Source organism: Notolepis coatsorum (assembly GCF_963971535.1).
Source record: "Notolepis coatsorum genome assembly, chromosome: 1".
NCBI classification, from domain to species: domain Eukaryota; kingdom Metazoa; phylum Chordata; class Actinopteri; order Aulopiformes; family Paralepididae; genus Notolepis; species Notolepis coatsorum.
The window spans coordinates 253,372,221-253,391,914 of NC_140165.1; the positions used below are offsets into that span (position 1 = coordinate 253,372,221).

The following is a 19,694-nucleotide window of genomic DNA, read 5'->3' on the forward strand; positions in this document are numbered from 1 at the left end:
ATGCATGAGTCTGGTCTCCTTTGAAAGGTATAACATTCTTACACAATAAAGAAAAATCATCATGCGATTAAATGCATCAATTTTTTTAACTTTCAATTCTTTCTGTAGTTAATTAATCGAAATGAATGCGATAAAGTCCCAGCCCTAATCATCACACACACACATGCACACACACGTACATATGGATTTAAGTACCAACAGAGGCTTATTGTGCTTCTGAGGACCTCTATGGGTCCAGAACTCATCATCTCCACCACATTGCCATTCTATGGTATCCATAGAGATACAACAGAATCTCACCCACTCTCTCTCTGTGTGTGTGTGTGTGTGTGTGTGTGTGTGTGTGTGTGTGTGTGTGTGTGTGTGTGTGTGTGTGTGTGTGTGTGTGTGTGTGTGTGTGTGTGTGTGTGTGTGTGTGTGTGTGTGTGTGTGTGTGTGTGTGTGTGTGTGTGTGTGTGTGTGTGTGTGTGTGTGTGTGTGTGTGTGTGTGTGTGTGTGTGTGTGTGTGTGTGTGTGTGTGTGTGCTTCTGAAACATGTGAAGGACCCAGAAACATGTAATCTGCCATGAACCCAATCTGATTAGATTATGTCTCAGGAAACCCTGTATCTATCTTTTCATTATTCCATTAGTATCCTAATAAAATAGAGTAGGTCATTATTAACTTCTAGTTACTGTAATAAAATAGAGTTGGTCGTTATTAACTTCTTGTTAATATAATAGAGTTGGTCATTATTAACTTCTAGTACTTAAAATAGAGTAGGTCATTGGGCTAACTTCTAGTTAATACAATTGAATTGGTCATTGGGATAACTTCTAGTTAATAAAATTGATTTGGTGATTGGACTCACTTCTAGAATCTAGATAATAAAATTATAATTATAATTTTTCTGTTTCTGTTTCCAAAGGGTTTTCAAATATACTCTTATAGAGTCAAATATACACTTTGATGTTGTGTCTATCCGTGTGTCCTGTGTCTGTGTCGTATATATATCAGACAGACTGTACACACATACAGTCAAGTCTCTGTCTTTCTGTCTCTGTGTCTACAGTGTGTGTGTGTGTGTGTGTGTGTACAGTGTGTGTGTGTGTGTGTGTGTGTACAGTGTGTGTGTGTGTGTGTACAGTGTGTGTGTGTGTGTGTATGTGTGTATGTGTGTGTGTGTGTGTTGTGTGTGTGTGTGTGTGCGTGTGTGTGCATGTGTGCATGTGTGTACAGTGTGTGTGTGTGTGTGTGTGTGTACAGTGTGTGTGTGTGTGTGTGTACAGTGTGTGTGTGTGTACAGTGTGTGTGTGTGTGTGTACAGTGTGTGTGTACAGTGTGTGTGTGTGTGTGTGTGTACAGTGTGTGTGTGTGTGCGTGTGTGTGTGTGTGTGTGTGTGTGTGTGTGTGTGTGTGTGTGTGTGTTCCTCTCCCCCAGGCTGTGTCAGGTCCCAGACACTCGTGTCAGGTTTCGGAGATACGGACCTTGGTATTTACCTTTACCCATAATCCATCTGTGAAAACACGGGGCGTTGTGAGCGCGCTCACCGCCCGGGCTGTGAGAATGTTACGATATTACAGGATATTATGACGGGGGTGTGTGTGTGTGTGTGTGTGTGTGTGTGTGTGTGTGTGTGTGTGTGTGTGTGTGGATTACATTATAATGTCTCTCTGTGGTGAGGATGAAGCTTTAATGGACACACCTCAGCCCTCTAACCAAACACATGACATCACTGAAGGACCCAGAGCCCTCCATACAGAGAGTTCGGCCAGGTTGTCCTGCAGCAGCCTCACCCTGCCCCCGGAGTCGGACCAACGCACTAGATCAGGGGTCTCAAACTCAATGTACCTGGGGGCCGCTGGAGGTAGAGTCTGGGTGAGGCTGGGCCGCATCAAATATTCCACAAAAAAAGGGTTTCAAGTATTCAAAAAAAAAGAAGTACAACTGATCCAATCTTCTCAATCTTTAGCAATAACATTTCAGAACATGAACAGTTCTTCAGAACATGAACGGTTCTTCAGAACATAGGCTTCTCAGTGGTGTCAGTGGACTCATCCACAGCTATGGAAATGCACTGTGAATTTTTTTTATTCTATCACAAAGCTGTTTAATCAAATCACCAGCCAGTATTTCAGTTATTCTGGTTGCTGTGCGATCTGAGGGGGATTTGCTTTTGTTTGCCTTCAAACATGGTCTCCATCACTTCAGTCATACATTATTTTCAAATTGCCACCCTTCACAAGAGCTACCGTTTCTTGGCATATAGTTACATTGTACATTGGTTTGGTGCTGGGACTCAGGATGAACGCATATGTTTCAGTCCATTCACCTTTGAATTGCAGTCGACTTTTCTTTTACTGACCATCTTTGAAAATGCCATATTTTTTTGCTGGCTGGCTGCTGGCGAAAATAGGCTAATTGCTACATTTATCTCACGGAGATAAAACTGTGAGCGAGGCTACTGTCAACTCTGCTCTGACTCGGACTGAAAGAGAGAGACGACATGCAGTCTGTGAAGACCCACCCTACTCCCCTACTCTGCATCTGATTTGCAGACTGTGGGTGGGGGGGGGGAAACGCTGACGGGACGCTGAATGTTTGGACCAGACCCGTACACAGACACAGACAGACAGTGGCAGTGCAGCCGGACATGCAGAGCACTGCTCGCAGTCAGAGGAGATAGCAAGGATGCATTTTCCTTCCACTTTACCTGGTATCACTCAGGAATAACGTTTCAACCAAGTCACTAAAGTAACGTTGCTGTCATGAGCCTGCGCTATGGTAGCCTACAAGTGATAAAATAAATAAAACGTCCAACTCTCGAGCAACGACTCGGCAAACAGTTGCGCGCGGGCCGCATTAACACTAAACTTAACTTTGATGTCCAGTAGGGGGCCGCAAAATATCATCCCGCGGGCCGCAATTGGCCCGCGGGCCGCGAGTTTGAGACCCCTGCACTAGATAGAACGGTCCAGAAGAGGGCTTGATAAGTTAAGATAAGATAAGACAAGATACGATTAGTTAAGATAAGAAAACAAGACAAGATAAAACAAGAAGAGGTTTTAATGCCTTGCTCTACTATGACTGTGTGTCAATGCCATATTGACTTATTTAGCTACACAGGGAATTGAACCCTTAACTCTGGAAGTGTTAGTGCCTTGCTCCACCCATTGAGCAACACAGGGAATATAACCCCTAACCCTGGCAGTGTTAGTGCCTTGCTCTACTCATTGACCTACTGTACACAGGGAATGGAACCCCTAACCCTGGCAGTGTCAGTGCCTTGCTCTACTCATTGACCTACACAGGGAATAGTACCTGTAACCTTGACATTGTTAGTGCCTTGCTCTACCGATTGAGCTACATCAGGAATAGAACCTGTAACCCTGGCAGTGTTAGTGCCTTGCTCTACCCATTGAGCTACATCAGGAATAGAACCTGTAACCTTGAGCCACAAAGAGAGTGGGGTCCCTAACCCTGGAACTGCAGCTAACATCGCCTCCCTCTGGTCTCACGGTGTAATAACACCAGAGACATCTGATAGAGCGGAAGCGTCTTGTCTGAACCACCTCTGTAGGATAACGAGGCTCAACACACTTCCTGTTCTCAACACGCTTCCTGTTCTCAACACGCTTCCTGTTCTCAACACACTTCCTGTTCTCAACACGCTTCCTGTTCTCAACACACTTCCTGTTCTCAGCACTCTGATGTCACTATGACCTTGACCCTTAATTAAAGGTAATTTATTAACCTAGCCCTTAAAAGGACGGTTCGGATTCGAACCCCCACCCTATTAGCCACCTGACAATGATTTTGTAGATCGGTAGAGTCCTTTCTGTTCCTCATACTAGCTCCAGATAGTTGGCCACAGACCAATTACAAAGTGAATGGGGTCACGCTCCTGTCTGTATGAGCCAACTGAGGACAACTGGTCAACTGGAGCTTGACCCCATTGTATTGGTTTGAGGCTAATAGTATGAAGATTAAATTAAATTAAATTAAATTAAATTAAATTAAATTAAATTAAATTAAATTAAATTAAATTAAATTAAATTAAATTAAATTAAATTAAATTAAATTAAATTAAATTTAATTAAATTTAATTAAAATGTAATTACATTTTATTTAAATGTATTGTCATTATACAGCACAAGTACACTACAACGAAAATAAGTTTGGCATCCAACCAGAGTGCAAATGTAACAGTAAAGTGCAATAGTAATATACAATGTACAGGTTGAGACTGGGTATAAAATATATACATTTGTAATAGTGCTAATCAGATGTATGTACAGAGATCTTGTGAGATGAAGAAGATTTATATTCAGCAAAACTTCTGGGTCAAAAGGTTCATCTATTAATTAATTCAGTACTTCATGTACAATAGTGCTATATATACCGAATATATACTGTACATTTATATATGTATATTTACTGCATATATATATATATATATATATATATATATATATATATATATATATATATATATATATATATATATATATTTCACTCACAGTTAGCCACTCTGCCCCTAGTGGTGGCTCACTGGCATGGCACACTTCGTGAAAGACCAGGGCCCTCATTCATCAACGTGTTCTACGCACAGATTTGTGCTTACCCTGTGCGTACAATCATTTCTAAGCAAAGAGTGGGATTCATCTATTTCAACTTGAACTTGACTCCGTGCTTACGTCTACGCACAGGTCAGAGCACACTTAGCTGACGCCCAGTGGTAGAATATCGTTACTACGCATAAGCACTCCTCAGTTCTGCATTAGTTTCAAGGCAGAAATAAGCTTCCGTGCATTAGTGTTCAACTTCTGTATGACCCGTAATTCATTATAGTTCATTGTAAAATAGCGACAGTAGTGTAATTATAACAGGCTCACACGCAAACAAGAGGTTGGCCTGCTTGTTTGGCACGGGGGGGCAGACGCAAAACACCAACCTCCAAACGCGATTAGATATTGTTTCAAATAAAAAGCAAATTATTTTGTGTCATGTTTCCAAATAAGATTGGTCACGAAATGCTTTCTACTTCAATTTGTTGGTTAGAATAGATGACCTCCGTTGAAACTTCACTGAGACTAACAGTCTATTTGTGAGCTCCCGCACAGATGTGATGATAATAATAATAACAATAATAATAATAGCTTAATTTTATATAGCGCCTTTCAAGAGACCCAAGGTCGCTTTACATAGATAGGGGGGGGGGGGGGAATAACAAAGTAACAAACATAGTGGACAGACACACAACATATATATTTGATGATGGAATTCATTCAAGATCCTCTCCACCCTCGGGTCTTTGCCACCGGCACGGTCCATTGTGATATTGGAGATGGATCGAGCAATAGACTGTTACTGTAGCTGTCAAAGCCCCATCACAAATGCAGTTATGTGAATAGAAAGGGATTCCACTCAGTCAATGTTGCGATGCGCATTTGCCTGATACATGTTATTGCTGGATGCCGGGAGGAAGGCGATGCTGAATGTTTTCAATTCATTAAATAAAACGGATACTTTTTGCAAGGGTTTACTGACTGTCATACAAATAATCAACCAACTACATACTGTAACTTTTCAGTGCACGTTCTTATTTACATTGTGACAACAGCCTTGTGAGTTCCCGCAGTGACCCGCACACAGACATGATGGAATTCAAGTTCAAGTTTGTATTGATCACATATAGGCAGGCTACACATGGCGTATAGGCTACATCATACATGGCAGTAAGATTCATTGTTCTTGTATATGCTCTCGTATTATTGTTTATATAGGCTACCCAATACTGACATCAAAATAGATTGTAGTATGCCAATAGAAATCATATGCAGCAGGTAGAAAATTGACGGGAGATCCATCGCGATTTGGAATAAAATTGAGGAGAACTTTAATCCCTGGGTATTAATCAAACAACACGGGAAAAGGCAGTCATATTCCAGCGCGGTCTTTATTCGTGTTTGCGCTGCCCAGGCAGCAATGGTTAATAGATATCATATCCGACATCACCGTAAGTGTACACGTCTGTCAGCCTGTCTCATGACACGCTTCCCTCGGCTTAGTCCATTTTTCCACATTTCATGGGTGTATTCCATTACCGTATATGGTTAATCGGGGCGTTTCTGGTATGCAAATACTTAAAACAGTGCACGAGCTCAAACGTAGGATCAAAGTCATATTCATCATGACAGGTGTGCGTAGAACCTGCGTACGCACGTGTGATGAATCCCGACTTTCCTGTGCGTACACTCATTCTAAATTCTGTGCTTACGTGTGGAAATAGAACATGTTCTACGCACACGTTGATGAATGAGGGCCCTGGGCCCTCATTTATCAAGTTTTCTTAGAAAATGTTCTATTTCCATACATAAGCACAGAATTTAGAATGTGTGCACGCACAAAAAAAACTGGATTTATCACACGTGCGTACACAGGTCCTACGCACACCTGTCATGATAAATGTCACCTTGCTCCTACGCTGAGGCTCGTGCACACTTTCACGTATTTGCATACCAGAACCGCCCCGATTAACCATATACGGTAATGGAACACCCCCATGAAATGTGGAAAAGTGGACTGACCCGAGGGAAGGGTGTTATGGAGAAATACGAGACAGGTTGACAGACGTGTACACGTACGGTGATGTCGGATATGATATCTATTAACCATTGCTGCCTGGGCAGCGCAAACACTAATAAAGACGGTGCTGGAATATGACTGCCTTTTCCAGTTTTGTTCGATTAATACCCAGGGATTAAAGTTCTCCTCAATTTTATTCCAAATCGCGACGGATTTCCCGTCTTTTTTCTACGTGCTGCATATGATTTCTAGAGGCATATTTGATGTCAGTATTGGGTAGCCTATATAAACAATAATACGAGAACATATACAAGAACAATGAATCTCACTGCCATGTATGATGTAGCCTATACGCCATGTATAGCCAGCCTATGTGATCTGTGACTGTGATGCACGGAGTGAATCCACAGTCACTTGCTCCTCAATAGGAAACCAACCTAGATTTACCCTGAAGGACTGGTTCTAACAGAACCGTTCGTTATACAAGTATCACAGAGACATTTCAAAGGTACTCAGAGTTGCACGAGGGTTTCGAACAGAGGTACGGGATGGTTTGAAAACTCGGCGTTGCTAATAAACATTTAAATATTTTGTATAAACTGCTCAAAACGGCATTATTTTCGGCGTTGGCTGCCTGGTTGTGATCACAGCGCATGCGCATCATGCACCCAACGCCGGAAATAATGCAGTGTTGACCAGTTTATAAATAATATTTAAAATGTTTATTAGCAACGCCGAGCTTTCAAACCATCCCGTATTTGTGTCCGAAACCCTCATGCAACTGTGAGTACCTTTGAAACGTCTCTGTGATTCTTGTATAACGAACGGTTCGGCCAGAACCAGTCCTTCATGGTAAATCTAGGTTGGTTTCCCATTGAGGAGCAAGTGACTGTGGATTCACTCGGTGCAAAAATAAATACTGTCTTTTACTGTTAGTGTCTCAGTGAAGTTTCAACGGAGCGAGGTAGTCTATTCTAACCAACAAATTGAAGTAGAAAGCATTTCGTTGTGGCCAATCTTATTTGGAAACATGACACAAAACAATAGTATGTCGCTTTTTATTTGAAACAATATTTAATCGCGTTTGGAGGTCGGTGTTCTGCGTCTGCCCCCGTGCCAAACAAGCAAGCCAACCTATTGTTCGCGCATGAGCCCGTTATAATTACACTACTGTCGCTATTTCACAATGAACTATAATGAATTACGGTTCATACAGAACACGCGCCAGTGTCGGGAGTAATGCACGGAAGCTTATTTCCGCGTTGAAACTAATGCATGCAACTGATGAGAGCTATGCCGTCCGTCTGCAGTCCCCATATTCTACCACAGGGCGTCAGCTACGCATGCTCTGGGCTATGCGTAGACATAAGCACAAAGTCAAGTTCACGTTCAAATTGATAAATCCCACACTTTGCTTAGAAATGGTTGTACGCACGGGTTAAGCACATATCTGTGCGTACGCAATGTTGATGAATGAGGGCCCAGGTCAATCTATTGGGGGAAACACTTCATAACTGACACTGTCCTTGTTATGTCTGTAGAGTCCTGTCTCACAGCTGCTGCTACACACACACACACACACACACACACACACACACACACACACACACACACACACACACACACACACACACACACACACACACACACACACACACACACACACACACACACACACACACACACACACACACACACACACACACACACACACACACACACACACACACACACACACACACACACACAGACAGACACAAGTGATTATGACACCTGTTGGCGCTTCCCACACGTGTGTAGGACAGTATCAATCTAAACTGTCACAGAGCAGTCAGATAGTGAATCATCTGAATCAGATACACACACACACACGCACGCACGCACGCACGCACGCACGCACACACACACACACACACACGCACACACACTCAAACACACTCACAGACACACACACACACACACACACACATACAGCTTCCTCAGCAATTATTGCGCAGCCCTGATCGTGGAGATGGTAGAACATGTGAGCAGAGTGGAGATGGTAGAACATGTGAGATGGTAGAACATGTGAGCAGTGTGGAGATGGTAGAACATGTGAGATGGTAGAACATGTGAGCAGTGTGGAGATGGTAGAACATGTGAGAGTGGAGATGGTAGAACATGTGAGCAGCGTGGAGATGGTAGAACATGTGAGCAGTGTGGAGATGGTAGAACATGTGAGCAGTGTGAAGATGGTAGAACATGTGAGAGTGGAGATGGTAGAACATGTGAGATGGTAGAACATGTGAGAGTGGAGATGGTAGAACATGTGAGATGGTAGAACATGTGAGAGTGGAGATGGTAGAACATGTGAGATGGTAAAACATGTGAGCAGCGTGGAGATGGTAGAACATGTGAGATGGTAGAACATGTGAGCAGTGTGGAGATGGTAGAACATGTGAGAGTGGAGATGGTAGAACATGTGAGCAGTGTGGAGATGGTAGAACATGTGAGCAGTGTGGAGATGGTAGAACATGTGAGCAACATGGAGATGGTAGAACATGTGAGAGTGGAGATGGTAGAACATGTGAGAGTGGAGATGGTAGAACATGTGAGCAGTGTGGAGATGGTAGAACATGTGAGCAGTGTGGAGATGGTAGAACATGTGAGATGGTAGAACATGTGAGCAGTGTGGAGATGGTAGAACATGTGAGCAACATGGAGATGGTAGAACATGTGAGAGTGGAGATGGTAGAACATGTGAGAGTGGAGATGGTAGAACATGTGAGCAGTGTGGAGATGGTAGAACATGTGAGCAGTGTGGAGATGGTAGAACATGTGAGATGGTAGAACATGTGAGCAGTGTGGAGATGGTAGAACATGTGAGCAGTGTGGAGATGGTAGAACATGTGAGATGGTAGAACATGTGAGCAGTGTGGAGATGGTAGAACATGTGAGATGGTAGAACATGTGAGATGGTAGAACATGTGAGCAGTGTGGAAATGGTAGAACATGTGAGATGGTAGAACATGTGAGATGGTAGAACATGTGAGCAGTGTGGAGATGGTAGAACATGTGAGCAGAGTGGAGATGGTAGAACATGTGAGCAGTGTGGAGATGGTAGAACATGTGAGATGGTAGAACATGTGAGCAGTGTGGAGATGGTAGAACATGTGAGGTGGTAGAACATGTGAGCAGTGTGGAGATGGTAGAACATGTGAGATGGTAGAACATGTGAGCAGCATGGAGATGGTAGAACATGTGAGCAGTGTGGAGATGGTAGAACATGTGAGCAGCGTGAAGATGGTAGAACATGTGAGATGGTAGAACATGTGAGCAGCATGGAGATGGTAGAACATGTGAGCAGTGTGGAGATGGTAGAACATGTGAGCAGAGTGGAGATGGTAGAAAATGTGAGCAGCGTGGAGATGGTAGAACATGTGAGATGGTAGAACATGTGAGCAGTGTGGAGATGGTAGAACATGTGAGATGGTAGAACATGTGAGCAGTGTGGAGATGGTAGAACATGTGAGATGGTAGAACATGTGAGCAGTGTGGAGATGGTAGAACATGTGAGCAGTGTGGAGATGGTAGAACATGTGAGCAGTGTGGAGATGGTAGAACATGTGAGAGTGGAGATGGTAGAACATGTGAGCAGTGTGGAGATGGTAGAACATGTGAGCAGTGTGGAGATGGTAGAACATGTGAGAGTGGAGATGGTAGAACATGTGAGCAGTGTGGAGATGGTAGAACATGTGAGATGGTAGAACATGTGAGCAGTGTGGAGATGGTAGAACATGTGAGATGGTAGAACATGTGAGCAGTGTGGAGATGGTAGAACATGTCGACACCTAAACTATCACATCAAACAGCAGCTCAGTCTGGAAATACACCCAGAATATTAGTTCATAAATATTGACTGAACTGTCCAACTTCTGAGGAATGAATAACGAAAATGTCCCGAAGAGAATGTCCTGAAGAGAATGTCCTGAAGAGAATGTCCCGAAGAGAATGTCCTGAAGAGAATGTCCTGAAGAGAATGTCCTGAAGAGAATGTCCTGAAGAGAATGTCCAAGCTTCCTAGTTTAGGGACGGTTGGGGAATCCCAAAATCTAAGATGTCTTAAATGGCCCTAAGAGCAAATTTTTTGTCTTAAGTCTGTTGGAGAATGAGACCCAATGTCCTGAAGATAATGTCCTACAACGAACACAGTGATGCGCAACGCCTGATATCCTGTCACTGTCAATATGCAGGATGCTTTGTTCACTCCAAAACATACCCTACATGGACAACCGTGAGAGAGTTCCATTGACCAGTGTAGAGATTATTTCATTCTAAAGTCTCACAGAGAGGCTCCCCCTTCTAACCAATCAGAGAAGCTCAAAGGGGAATAGCATTGGCATTCATAAGTGCTTTTAGTGGTTGAATCTACATGGTCCTCATTCAACACGGTCCAGCAACGGGGATCATGTAGACTAACCACTAAACAACCACTGGACTGGATAAGCTGGTCAGGAAGGCCAGTAACATTGTAGGGGTGGAGCTGGACTCTCTAGCGGTGGTGGCGGAGAGGAGGAGCCTTGCTAAGCTCCATGCCATCAGGGAAAATCCCTCCCACCCACGCAGACTTGTCTGACAGAAGGAGCACGTTCAGTGCTAGACTAAAACTCCCAAAATGTAGCACTGAACGGCACAGGAAGTCCGTCATTCCGACAGCCATCAGACTTTACAATGCATCACTGTGCCTCACTGCATCACTGAAAGTCTTCCTGGACTTTTACTTTTAAAACAACATTGTCAATATTACACTTACAGTACACTTAATGTAGATATCTGTATTTTTTACTGTATATTTATATTATAATGTACATACATTACATAGGAAATGTGAATCCCGGACCGTATTTAATTACATTTTATTCTTATTTTATTCTTTATTCTTAGGCAATCTTTTGTTATTCTTAGTCGTGATTTGTTTTGTCTACCTAAATGTTTACTTTGAGCGATTTGTAGTGCCAAATTTCCCTCGGGATGATTAAAGTATTTCTATTCTATTCTATTCTATTCTGGTGACCAGTGACGCTTTAGAATGGAATATCTCTGCACTGCTGCTACACTGGTCAACAAGACTCTTCACATGTAAACGAAGCACTCAGAAGTAAATAAAGGGAAAAGACAACCCGTATCCGGGTCTGACAGCACTACAATTACATTTTCATATCATAATATCTAAGGCTGTCAACGTGTTATTAGGGGTTATTAGCGTGTTAATGCACAATTCTTTTAACGCCACCATTTTTTTTTAACGCAAGATTAGCGTAAACTATTTTTTTTATACAAATGTCTAGACTTCACTCAGGTGTATTATTGATACTCTCATTGATACTAAGTTTGTGTGTGTGTGTGAGTGAGTGAGTGAGTGAGTGAGTGAGTGAGTGAGTGAGTGAGTGAGTGAGTGAGTGAGTGAGTGAGTGAGTGAGTGAGTGAGTGAGTGAGTGAGTGAGTGAGTGAGTGAGTGAGTGAGAAATGAGGAAGGGGCAAGAAAGAAAGAGAGCTGGGGGAGTGTGTGTATGTGTGTGAGAGAGAGAGAGAGGGGGGGCGGGGGGGTGAGTCCTCAGCCCTTGTGTGGGTGAATGTAACAAGTTCCTAACGTTTTCTTTCCCCGATTATTTCATGCACACTTTATTCATTGTTTTAAATTATTATTTTCTTTTAAGTTATTTTGAATTTGTTCACTCTGTTTTGAATTTGATGCAAATTTGCAATGCATGAGGGTCATCCTTTTGTGTTAAATGGCTGCATAAAGCAAGCATTTGTTGACTCTCATAAGAGTATTAAAACTTGAAAAAAGGTCCGCTTAAGGTAGGGTGACCATATTTTGATTTCCAAAAAAGAGGACATGCTGGCCCCAGCCTCGAGATACTTATGGCGCTTTTCCACTGCATGGTACCTACTCTACTCTACTCGCTTTAGGTACCTGGTACTTCGTTCCTTTTCCACTGCAGGTAGTAAAATAAAGTACTCAGTTTGTCTCTGTGTGGGGAGGCGGGGCTGCTGGTGTACAGCTGAGAGCTCCATAGCTCTGTGAGAGCTCCAGCATAGCTATGTCCGCGAGCTAGTAGGCGCAAGCCAGAGTAAAACACAGTTTTCAATCAATCAATCAATAACAACATTAACGAGACTCTCGTTGTGTCTATTCTGCTAACGCTAACGTTACCTCTCATTGTGTCTATTCTACAAGCGGTAACGTTAGCTAGGCTGTCTATGCTAACGTTAACGTTAGCATTAGGCTAACAAGCTGTAACGTTACCAGTCGCGTCTATTTGCTAACGTTAGCATTAGGTAATAACCGGTTTAAAATGGATGGTGATTACCTCACGTTGTGTCTATTCTACTAGCATTAACGTTACTCATACAAACAATCAATAGCGAGTTATATTGATCATGCTATGTACGGTAGCCATGCTAAAACGCTAGCACAACATTAGCACAACATAAGCATAAGCCTTAACAAGTCAGCGATCTTTTTGCGAGACTAATCTCTCCGCTCGGTGGCAAATTGTGTTGATATCGGTTTTGTTTAATCAATAAATGAGGCAGAATACACAGTGACTGTATCGTTTGTTTATTGAACTTGTGCCTGCTGCAACCATAATGAAATCCTATGCGAGCCATTCAAGATGGCGGCTTTCTGTTTTCGTTCAGACTCTCCAAACAGTGACACGTCTCTCTTCTGACCAATCAGTGGTCTGCAGTTTTTCACGTGACTTTTGTGGTACCAGTTCTACTCGCTTGGCTCGCGCTAAGAACCACGACAGAGCAGGGACTAAAAAAGTACCCAGAAAGTACCCAGAAAGTACCCAAAAAGTACCCGGTACCAGGTACTTTGGTAATGGAAAACCGAAAATACCGAGTAGAGTAGAGTAGAGTAGAGTAGGTACCATGCAGTGGAAAAGCGCCATTAATGATACTTTGCACAATCGAAGCGGGCATGGCCACCTTCATTTCACTATATGTCTTGTGTATGTATGTGATGAATAAACCTCTTGTTTGTTTGTATGCTTATAGCTAGGGAGGTGTAGTGGTTAAGTCATTGTTGTTTCCGGCTGGTCCACCTTGCTTGAAATTGCACTGTACATTTTCCAATGGACACATTTGTAAATCGTGTCGTTTAAAACAAATAAAGCATGAAAATTGGCATGGTGTACCTTTCTGTGTGTATTCATCCACAATCTATAGCTCAACATGAAACAATTAGCAATTAATCGTAAAATGATTTCAACCAAAAAAGCTTAAACAATAATGTTAGTGATAGAAGGGAACACATTTTGTGCAAAAATGGAAAGCTTGCCAATGTTCATGAGGCAGAATTATTACAATAGCCGATTTTCCCAATGATAAATCCCTAAACGGGTGGACCGTGCTGGCGGTCCAAAGTGACGTCAGACTACACCTCCCTATAGCACATGCATAAGCCTGGTCTCTTTTGAAAGATAACATTCTGAAGTTACTAATGCAAAAAAGGAAAATCACTTTTAGTGCTAATGAAATAGAGTAGCATATATGTCTGAACTTGAGTTGAACTTGAACTTGTGTACTCACATTTTTCTGTATGGTTGCAATATCACAAATTTAACCACATAACATGCGCCCAGAAAAGTGGCCAATTTTCTTTTTACTTGAACTTGAGGACTGCATACTTTTTTTGCAAAGCTTATCTTTATACTTTATGCTTTTGAAAGATAACATTCTGACGTTTCTTACACAATAAAGAAAAATCACTTTTAGTGCTAATGAGTAACATAGGGCTGAACTTGAGTTGAACTTGAACTTGTGTACTCACGTTTTTGTATAGTAGTTGCAATATTCCAAAATAATATAATATAAAAATCCGTTCAGAAATGAGTCTTCTAGGAGACATCCGGGTAAACCGTGTGCCAAGAAAAAAGCTCTCCATCTCTCCATTTCCTGATCCAAGTAAATTCATTTGGAATTTGTATCACTTGATCCTGTCTTCGTTTGTACATTTTCACCTACAGTAGATCCCTGATTTGCACACCCCAACGTGGGATATCACTGGAAAGCTATACACTCATTGTTGACTACAAATTACAACGCTGACCAATCATTTTCGCAATTGGCGGATGATTGACTTCTGGAGCCTCGGAAGTCCGGGGTGATAATCTGGCGTAAAAAGACGCTCGCCTGACATAGGCATGTAACTCGAGAACCGATGAACGGTCAAGTCAGATGGCATTCGAACGGCAATATATGTTCGGCGAGAAATGCAGCCCGAGCCTTCAGACGCTCGCAAAGTGCCGTGAAACTGAAACTGAAAAACCCGGACATTTTCATGAATTTATAATCCCCCCCCGGACGCCCCGGACAGGGCGTGAAAAGAGGACATGTCCGGGCAAAAGAGGACGTTTGGTCACCCTAGCTTAAGGCAGATTTAGAACAGATGCAAAATATGCAATTAATTTGCGATTAATCACAATTAACTATGGACAATCATGCGATTAATCAGATTACATATTTTAATAGATTGTTAATAATATAACGCAGAGGCTGAGACTCACTTTTTTTGCTGCCGGTAGAACATCGCCCTAGCGTGTCGCGCTAACCCTTCCAGAAGCTTTGTGGTCCGGACTTGAACTTTCCATAAATGTATCTCCATTTAGTTAGATCCACCAGCACTGAATGTATCTAGTGATTATTATACATTTTCGACGATGACGACAACAACTATTAGCGTTATTTCCTGGTTGATGTGGATCCGGACGTGATGTCACACGAATGCCAATAGATCATTTGTTTTATTAGTGTGAAGTTCTGTGAACGTATACATTTTGGATAGTATTGTAATATTGTGATATCCCATGGATATATATAACTGTTTTTTTTTTATACATTTCAACATTTGATTGCTGCATTCATTTTCATTTCATTCATTGTGTTCATCATTGTCGTCATCACGTCACGTGCTTGGGGCACTAAATTAATCACCCTTTAGGCATCATATTTAAAGACGCTGATTGGCAAATTTATGTTGCTAGGTGCATTTATTTTGCTATGTAATTTTTTAATTGGCTGCATTGCACACTGACTGGGGCGATGTTTCTAGTGCCCCAGAGGAGAGAGGGGGTGAACAGGAAGCACAAACAATGATTTATATTGTATATATTACATGTTATTGTGGATTTTAAACACAAACATACTTAAGATTAGTAATTATTATTTATTATTTTTTTTTAAATATTTTTAGCGGTCAAAATATACTATTATAGAAAGATCCCAAACCACTTTCCAACAGGAGGGGGGAGGGGGGGGGGGGGGGGGGGGGCGACCTAGCACCCTCTATGGACCAGCCGCCACTGAATGTGCCCAATACACAGTGTCCCCTGACGTGTGAACTAGAATGTTCAGAAGACGTGTCTCCTTCGGTAGCTTATAAATCAAGGCACAAACCTTCCTATTGTTACTGGGCCCTGAAGGTCCAGCCAAGTGTTTACATGCGGCGTGCTCTAGAAGTGAGACCATAGTCTTCTATGGATTTCAGACCACTGGCTGTGCCTGAGCGGAAGAGCTCTTAACGTGTTATAGATAACATTCAGCCACTAGATGGTGCTATAGATAGCATTCCGCACTAGATGGTGCTATAGATAACATTCAGCCACTAGATGGTGCTATAGATAACATTCAGCCACTAGATGGTGCTATAGATAGCATTCAGCCACTAGATGGTGCTATAGATAACATTCAGCCACTAGATGGTGCTATAGATAACATTCAGCCACTATAATGTTGCACTAGAGCACCAGCATGTCATTCATCCAATCAGGTGCGTTCCATGTGGGGGAAATGGGAAGTAGGGAGAGGATACATGCAACATGTAAACAACAACATTCATTATGGACCCACACATTTTTTTTGTATCAATATTTCTTTGGGGTGAAAGCAATACTTTTATTCAGCACCTTTCTAAAAGTTCTGTGGATGTATTATTCTGTTTAATGATTACTCTACATAAATGTTACACCTTTAAGGGCAGTTTCGCTGTATTTCGTGCATCACTGGTGGCAGGGTTTAAGCCCTTAACTCAGCCCTTAACACACAGACAGGTCTGGACCAGTGGGGCCGTGTGATCTGATGGAAGGCTTCCCTCTTCAGAGGGGGGGGGGGGTTTGATCTGAACAACCTGGTGCTCTGCTCCTTCGTAAAGCGCAGCTGATAGCATCTGTTCAGCGCTGAGGTCAACATGGAAACTTAGAACTGAAACGGTAATTCACTTATTCAAATGAATTCTGAGCCGCGGTCTTATAATGATCACATGTATTCCTTCTTCATTCTGATCTATTGCACTCGTGTGAAAAACTGTATCACAACTTTCACCATGAGAGGGGGGGAGAAGAGAGAGAGGGTGAGAGAGAGGGGGGATTGAGAGAGAGATAGGGAGGGAGATAATGAAAGAGAGAGAAGGAGAAGGGGAGAGAGACAAAGAGAGAGAGAAAGAGAGAGAGAGAGAGAGAGAGAGAGAGAGAGAGAGAGAGAGAGAGAGAGAGAGAGAGAGAGAGAGAGAGAGAGAGAGAGAGAGAGAGAGAGGTTTAGTGATCCTGGACCAAGCCAAACAGTTGAATGCTAAATGTAAAATATAATAAAACACAAATACACAGTTGCCAATGAGAAAACTGCATATTTCTCTCAATTCTTGCAAGTTAACTTGTGGGAGATGCATGTTTACTGCAGGACACTGATAATATCTGATAAATGATTATATCTGATAACTAATAATATCTGATAACTGACCATATCTGCTAACTGATAATATATGATAACTGACAATATCTGATACTAATAATATCTGATAACTAATAATATCTGATAACTGACCATATCTGATAACTGATCATATCTGATAACTAATGATATCTGATCATATCTGATAACTAATAATATCTGATAACTGATCATATCTGATAACTGATAATAGCCACTGTCCTGTAGGACTGATACAGACTTAAATGGAACTGGCCAAAACAGCACAAAGTCTAACTTTGTCTAATTTCAGTCTAATTTCCTAAATCAAGTGGCCATATGCAGAAATAACAGCTCTGTTTCAAGATAACCATCTGTGTTTTGAGAACATGTTAATCGTTCGTAAACAAGTCAAATTCTCCGCCCGTTGGCCGAATTCTTCCCCACCGGTTTTAATAAAGAATTAAGGATTTTAACCTTTTGAGGTCTGAACATAATTCCAACGAGATGGCTTCCGGTCTTACAGCCTATAGAGTTCTGAGATAGAATTCCTAACAAACACCACAGAATGACTCAATACAAGATAAGTAACATTAATATAAAGATCCTTGTTCCGTGTTTATCAGACAGGCGAGAGGAAAAGATCACATCTGAACCCTAAATCTTTTTTTTTAAAGAAAATCAACATCTTTTATTGCGTTGTCACAGTTTTAAAAGATCACACATTTCATTCTGTCTAGGATGGACACCGATGACGTTTCTACCCACAAGAACATCCCCCTGAGCCCCTGCTCAGAGACACACTTCCAAAGGACCAACCTTAAATCTGCGCTCAGTTTAACCCTAGAGTAAGTTCACACACACACACACACACACACACACACACACACACACACACACACACACACACACACACACACACACACACACACACACACACACACACACACACACACACACACACACACACACACACACACGCCCACACACCCCAGAGCCAGTTTTAGCACTGCTGATGGCAAAGCGTATTGTCCAGCAACATCGGCTAATTTTAGCATTTTCCATCCCAGAAATAAACACCTCAGACCATCACATGTACTCTCCCTGATGTACGTAGACACACACACACACACACACACACACACACACACACACTCACACTTACAAACTCACTCTGTACGTCAGAAGCATTCTTCACAGCACACACACACACACACACACACACACACAGAGACAGAAATTCTTCCATTCACAAAAATACCTGTTACCTACCGCAGTCGTTTCACTCTCTACTCCTCACGTGTCCGATCTTTCGCGGCCAATGTAAACACAGTAAGAGCATCAACAGAATGCCAAGCTGCAACCTGAGAGGGTGACATTTCCCTCCTGCAACCTTTACAACCTACGCTGTAGTTCCTCTTTGCTTTCCTCTCCTCATTAAATCTTTATATACAGACGCCGCTCTGCATGGCAACCGCACTGACCAGCACCAAGCCGTGAGTTCACCTGTGCAACCGTACTGACCAGCACCAAGCCGTGAGTTCACCTGTGCAACCGTACTGACCAGCACCAAGCCGTGAGCACACCTGTGCAACCGTACTGACCAGCACCAAGCCGTGAGCACACCTGTGCAACCGCACTGACCAGCACCAAGCCGTGAGTTCACCTGTGCAACCGTACTGACCAGCACCAAGCCGTGAGCACACCTGTGCAACCGTACTGACCAGCACCAAGCCATCAGCGTACCTGTGCAACCGTACTGACCAGCACCAAGTCATCAGCGTACCTGTGCAACCGTACTGACCAGCACCAAGTCATCAGCGTACCTGTGCAACCGTACTGACCAGCACCAAGCCGTGAGCACACCTGTGCAACCGTACTGACCAGCACCAAGTCATCAGCGTACCTGTGCAACCGTACTGACCAGCACCAAGTCATCAGCGTACCTGTGCAACCGTACTGACCAGCACCAAGTCATCAGCGTACCTGTGCAACCGTACTGACCAGCACCAAGTCATCAGCGTACCTGTGCAACCCCGCTGACCAGCACCAAGTCATCAGCGTACCTGTGCACACCTGTGTCACACTCGTGCAGCATGTGTCTATGGATCCATCCATAGGTAGACACACAGGCACGTCCGAGAAGGCGAGCAAGAGAAGGTCCAGATATCTCACTGTACCTACCTTTAATTTGAGAAGTCTTGATCACACACCAACCCAGGTGGAGAGAGAGAGAGACAGAGAGAGAGAGAGAGAGAGAGAGAGAGAGAGAGAGAGGGAGAGAGAGAGAGACACACAGAGTGAGAGTGAGTGGGTGTCGGAGAGAGAGGATCCTGGAATTCTCACCGTTCTGACTTTTCCCTCCCTTTGCTTGACTGTTCCCGGTGTGTGT

The 19,694-nt window shown here is 42.8% G+C and overlaps 1 protein-coding gene across 1 annotated transcript in view; it reads right to left on the reverse strand.

The window, feature by feature from the left end:
* ostn (osteocrin) overlaps window positions 1-19,651 on the reverse strand; it is a 34,634-nt gene extending 14,983 nt beyond the window's left edge. The window contains exon 1 of the mRNA XM_084322450.1: window positions 19,487-19,651. The gene's annotated coding sequence lies outside the window, so the exon portion shown is untranslated. The remainder of the gene's footprint in view (window positions 1-19,486) is intronic.
* Between the last annotated feature and the right edge of the window lie 43 nt (window positions 19,652-19,694).